Source organism: Ammospiza nelsoni, chromosome 4 (genome assembly GCF_027579445.1).
Source record: "Ammospiza nelsoni isolate bAmmNel1 chromosome 4, bAmmNel1.pri, whole genome shotgun sequence".
NCBI classification, from domain to species: domain Eukaryota; kingdom Metazoa; phylum Chordata; class Aves; order Passeriformes; family Passerellidae; genus Ammospiza; species Ammospiza nelsoni.
Genome location: NC_080636.1, coordinates 13,216,846 through 13,222,845, shown reverse-complemented (window position 1 = coordinate 13,222,845; position 6,000 = coordinate 13,216,846).

Genomic DNA, 6,000 nt, shown 5'->3' with positions numbered 1-6,000 from the left:
CTAAAGCCTTGTAACATTTGGCTCAGCTTTTTCTTCTTTATTGTTAGTCAGTTCTTGAGCTGAACAAGGATTTCCTATGATTTTTCTTCTGGAAAGTCTATTAAAGAAATATTTTTCCATCTCGTCTTCCAGCTACATCTTTGGTCTCTTTTCCTTATTTTCTTCCAGTATTTAGTTCTTATTTTTGTTTTTCTATTCGCTCTAATATCACTTCTTACTTTTCAGTCCTGACAGCTGAGGATTTAATGTCATTGTTTTTGAAGCTACGGGGAAAATGCATAATTTATATTTATAAGCAAACAATGATCTGTTTTACACCATACCCTCTTTCACCTGAAGTCTAATTACTTCTGTTCAGCAATTTCATGCCCCTTTTCCTCCTTAGCAGTATCAACAGTGGTCTGCTAGGACAGCTTGTAAAACCAAAACATGCATGGATGAGAAGAGAATGAGCTATGTCGATTTTCCATAGGAATGAGATTTAGATGGATTCCATGATTAGCAGATGAAGAGCATGTTGGTTTTTTGTTTGGTTTGGGTTTTTCTTTGGTTTGTTTTGTTGGTTTTTTACTTTGTTTGTTTTTTCAGGTTTTGTTTTGGTTTGTTTTTTGGAAGTATGAGGGGCAGTAAGATTGGATCTCTTTTGAAAAACTTTGTCATCCATGATTTGAAGAGTCCTCTTGAATTTCAGTCTTGGAGTTGTTCTTATCAGAGCCATGCCAAGGATATATATCCTCTCTCTGAATCTGGATGGGAATCAGACATGATAAATATTTTTAAAAATGAGGGGGGTTTATCCCTCAGACAGCACTGAATTGCTGCAAATCTTGTCCACTGTGATTCTGAATGTCTAAATGGAAAGAGAGGCTGATGAGCTGTGTGGGACTGTAACAAAGTACAGACACTGTGGAGCACAAGTTATATTATAATGACCAAAGCCTCAGGTTATAGGCACCTCAGGTTGGGCACCTGAGTGAAATGTGAAACCTTCAGACCCTAATTTTTTAGTGCATAAAGAATGGTTGTTAAATAATAGCTTCTCATACAGTTGGAAATATTGGAGAACTGCATTAGATCTTAGGGTGACAAACAGCATGCAAAAACTCAGGAAAAAAATCACCATTTTCAGTATGTACACAAAAACCAACACAGAGCCTGAGAAAAAAACACTGACCACAGGACAAACAACATGGGAAAAGAAAAATACTGTTATTGGCTTTATACCACTGATCTTGAGTACTGAAATAAGTGGAGTTCTGAGGAGAATCTCTTTGCTTTTGTTATCACAATGCATATACTTCAAAGACTGAAGAATCACAGGCACTGGAGTTCTTGCCTATGCTTGAAATAAACAAACAAAACTGTGATAGTTCAGAATTTACTGATTGCAAGTATGTTTGTTTTCCAGCTGTTAACCTCTGTGCTGGTGATCTATAATTCATAGGTCCCACTTAGGATTTCTGGGCTAGATAGAATATTAAAGTATTGCATTCAATTTACTACAAAGTGTTGAATATTTTGTTCAACCTTCTGCTGGCTACTGACAGTGATTTTTTCTGTTCAGAAAAGCTTCTCTTTAAATCAACACTCATGTACAATAATATTGTCCCAGAGAGAATTTAATAATACAAGAAGCCAGCGTGTTTAAATACACAAACCCCAGAGTAGGATAGAGAAACCACAACAACCCAGCAAGCCCCTGCAAGAGCAGCAGTTACTGCACTGAGAGAAGGATCAAGGTGCAGACTGACATATAAACTCACCATTTATTAGCTTGAGGAAATTATTTAGTGCAGCTCAGGATGCAAAATGAAAATGAGTGATAAAATGGTGTTTCCAGGATAAAATAACCCAGGACTCTTAGCAGTTTGAAAATAGTTTCTCAATTCTGTCTTATTCTTGTTCTAATAAGCTATATCCTGATCAAAAGCATTATTTGTTCAGTAGATACTAAAAGATTAGTTCTGGGAAAGTCAGCATTCACAGAAATAGTTTAAAATTGAGCAAATATTTTACAGTGTTTAATTTGCTGTATATACACAGTAAATATGTCTTGTACTTCATACAACTTTCTTCCTGCTTGAAATGTAGATGTTAAGTTCTTTTCATTCCTCAACATGGTGTTGAATAGAGAGCTAAGAATTTCTCTGATGTGGCAAAAAGTGTTCTGCACTGACAACAGGAATTTCTTTTCAAACAAGCTGTGTGGTTAAGCTACACTTGGTTTCGATTGTTAAATTTTATATACTTATCAAGAGAAAATGGAACTATTTCTTTCCAAGTTGTGGAACTGCTCTTTTGAACTTTACATGAAGTTATGCATATTTATGATTCTCTGGATGCAAGCAGGGGAGCCAAAAGAGGAGCCTCTTACTCAGAATTGAATCAGTATTCTGCCTTAGTACCAGGCCCACTGGGCTGGTGGAAGTGATATATTTCAGATGAGACACATGGTTTTGCATAACTAAATTCTGATGAGAAGTACCCATGTTATCAGAATACTGGAGTATTTCAAATGATGAGTGAAATTATACCATGATCACATTATCAGAACACTGGAGTATTTCAAATGATGAGTGAAATTAATCCATGATCTCTAATCCTACATGAGAGGAACCAGATTTGTCTATATTTTCAGGAAAAAAAAAAAAGTAGAATATCTGTAGATGACCACAAAATTATTCCTATATTTAGAGTTGTAAAATTATCTTAGCCTTTGAAACATGAAGGAAGTGTATTTGAACCCTCCATTCTCACCTAAAAAAATCCCCAAACACAACAAACAAACAAACAAAACACTCAAACCTAAATAAAAAGTTGCCACCTCAAGTGGATAAAATAATAACCATTATTTTATCCTATATTATTCTGCCAAAACTACTTGTAATCCTTTTTGGCAAAACTCATATGCTTTAGGTATGCCTGAAAGTTACTCTTAGAAGTTAACATACAGAAATAAGCAGGCAATATTGTTCAGTCAAGAAGTTTAAGAGTTTTTTCAAATTACCTTTTTCAATGTATCATTGAATCTTTCTTATCTATTTGTTGGGTTTTTTGGTTTTATTTTTTTCTTCACATTGAATTGTGATTCCACAATCATTCCGGTCCTTTTTCTTATATCCTAAATTCCTATGTGCATCTGTTTTCTGTGCTAACCTTTATGCACTAGCATAGACAACTTGGTCTTTTTCTCAAGTATATCTAGTAGAAATTCAGTTTCACCTCACTCTCACTGGAACCCCATTCCTTCCTTTGTTTGTTATTGCATTGATAGAAATATTTTGCCCTTAACTGAGAAAAACAAAACCAGTTGCTTTTGTTTCTCTTTGTTTAAATATTAGAAAATCGATAATTTAATCTAAAATTATATTCTAGAACTATTTTTTCTAGCCTTACTTTGTAAAATTGCAAAAAATTCTAAACCAGCCAAATAGCCACTTGGTGGTTTAGGAATTGTTTCACAATTAAATTTGCTCCTATTGCATTCAGGAATATTTCTTTCTTCAGAATACTAGTTTAAAACTGTCCTAGAACCACACAGTTTTCAGGGGCAATCTTTTTCATAGTTCTGAAGATCTTTATCCATTTCTGACTAGCATCCAAGGTGACATTAGAAAGTTCTCACCAATAACATAGTAAACGTTCACTTCTTTTTATATTTCTCCCAGGTATCCAAAGGTTCTGCTTATGGATGCCTCAGGAATCTGGAGACTGTATTTACATGACTAATTAATCTTGCATTCATTGATTATACCAAAACTGAAGCAGATATTTCACATGAAAATTTGGGTCAGTGTGAGCTCTTTGCTTTCTGATTTTTCTGATTCCCTGTTACTTGTATATTGTGCTTTCAGAGAACAGAGCAAAGTACATAAAAACAATGGGAGAGCAAGAGGCAAAAAATACTCCGGTAAGAACACCGTCACCAACACAAACAGAAATATATTTCATGTTCCTCTTAGATAATTGTTCTTCAAAGGTTACAAAATCTCAGATTCCCAGAATATTCTGAATTGAAAGGCACCCACAAGGATCACTGAAGGTCAACTCCTGGCCCTGCACAGGACACCCCAAGAATCACACCATGAGAGAGTTGTCCAAATACTTCTTTGACAGGCTTGGTGCTGTGATCGCTACCCAGGAGAGCCTGTTCCAGTGCCCAATGTCCTTCTGGCACTTCTTCTGATAAAAACCTTCTCTTGATATGTAACCTAAACCTCCCCTGCCACAGCTTCAGGTCATTCCCTTGGCTCCTGTCACTGTCACCACAGAGCAGAGAGCAGTGCCTGCCCCTCCTCTTCCCTCGTGAGGAAGCTGTAACTGCACTGAGGTCTCCCCTCAGTCTCCTCTTGCCCAGGCCAAGCAAGCCAAGTGACCTCAGCTGCTCCTCACATGGCTTCCCCCCCCAGAGCCTTCATCATCTTCATTGCTGTCGTTTGGATGCTCTCTAATAGTTTAATATCTTTTATTGCAGTGCCCAAAACTGCACACACAGGACTGGAGGTGAGGCTGTCCCAGCCCAGAGCAGAGCAGGACAATCCCCTCCCTTGCCCAGCTGGCCATGCTGTGCCTGGTGCCCCCCAGGACAGGGCTGGCCCTCCTGGCTGCCAGGGCACTGCTGGCTCATGTTCAACTTTCCATCAACCAGGACCCATTCTGATTCTGCAGCACTGCTTTCCAGCATCTCATTCCCCAGTCTGAACCTACATCCAGGACTGCCTCATCCCAGGTGCAGAATGCAACGCCTGCCCTTTTTAAATCTCATTCAGGTTGTGACTGAGGAGTTAAAATTTGTTTCTGAATAGAATACCCCCAGCTGAAAATACCTACCAGATTTTATAGCTAAATATTATTTCTCTAGAAAATTTCTTTTAAGTTATCTGTGGAAAGAAACTTTTTTTCCATGAAAAGTATGTCCTCATGATATCAATTTTAAACAATAAAAGGAAAACAAAATTCAGCAATGTTCCCTCTAGAATTGACGCAATTTCAATCCTAACCAGATATAATTTAAATATATTATGCCATCCTTTGTGGTGATAAAGAAACAAAATAAAGAATGCATACATAATGAAAATATCATGCTTTAGTAAGTTTCTGTATGGTTAGACAAAATCAGGTTATAACAACTTCTTCAAGGATAATTGCCAGAAAAGCTTGAGAGAACTCAGTACTCTACTGAGACATTTTACAAACCTCAATTTCTCCAAAATGAAGCCACCCCTGAAACCCAACCACTGCCTCTGAAATATCCAGTGAACTTTGGGTCATGGTGCAAGTTTTGGTTTTCTTTTTTGTTTGGTTGAGGTCTTTTTGTTTGAGGCTTTTTTTTTTTTGGTTGAGTCTTCAGAGAGGCCAGAAAGAAGAGCAGGTCTGCTTTCCTTGGTAGGGCAACAGAAGGGTTATCAATGAACAGAGAGGCAAAAAGGAATGACAGAAAGTCTTTCCATGCTGGCTAACGATATTTTCCACTTTTTTTTTAAACATTTTAAACAATATTTTAAAAATCTTTTTAAACAATATTTTCCACTTTTTTTTCATCTTATCCTAAACTTGCAAAAAAATATCCTTTGTAATATTAACATATCCATCCATTTCATTGTTATACATCCTGAAAGAAAAGAAAAAACCCTTTAGATAACCATGTGTTGAAGAACCTGGAGAAATCCTTTTCAGTTACTTTGGGGCTGATATGTTTGTACAAAACTCTGAGGAGAAGCTGAGAAAGACTTGGAAAGGCCGTAATGAAAAGATTTAAAAAAAACCCAAACCAAAACAGACTACAGCATTCCTAAACAAACAGTTACAGCTTATTCCCTTGTGCCAGGTGTAGGTATCCTACCTCTGCTGCTGGATGACAGTGAAAACAAGTGTGGAGTTGCATTGTTGGAATAGGCAAAAGTTAATCTCAACAGGAAAAGCCATTTATCCTCAGATTCAGTTACAACAGAGGAAGCCTGACGAAACGAATGCTGTGAGAAAGGATGTGTTGTCTGTTTA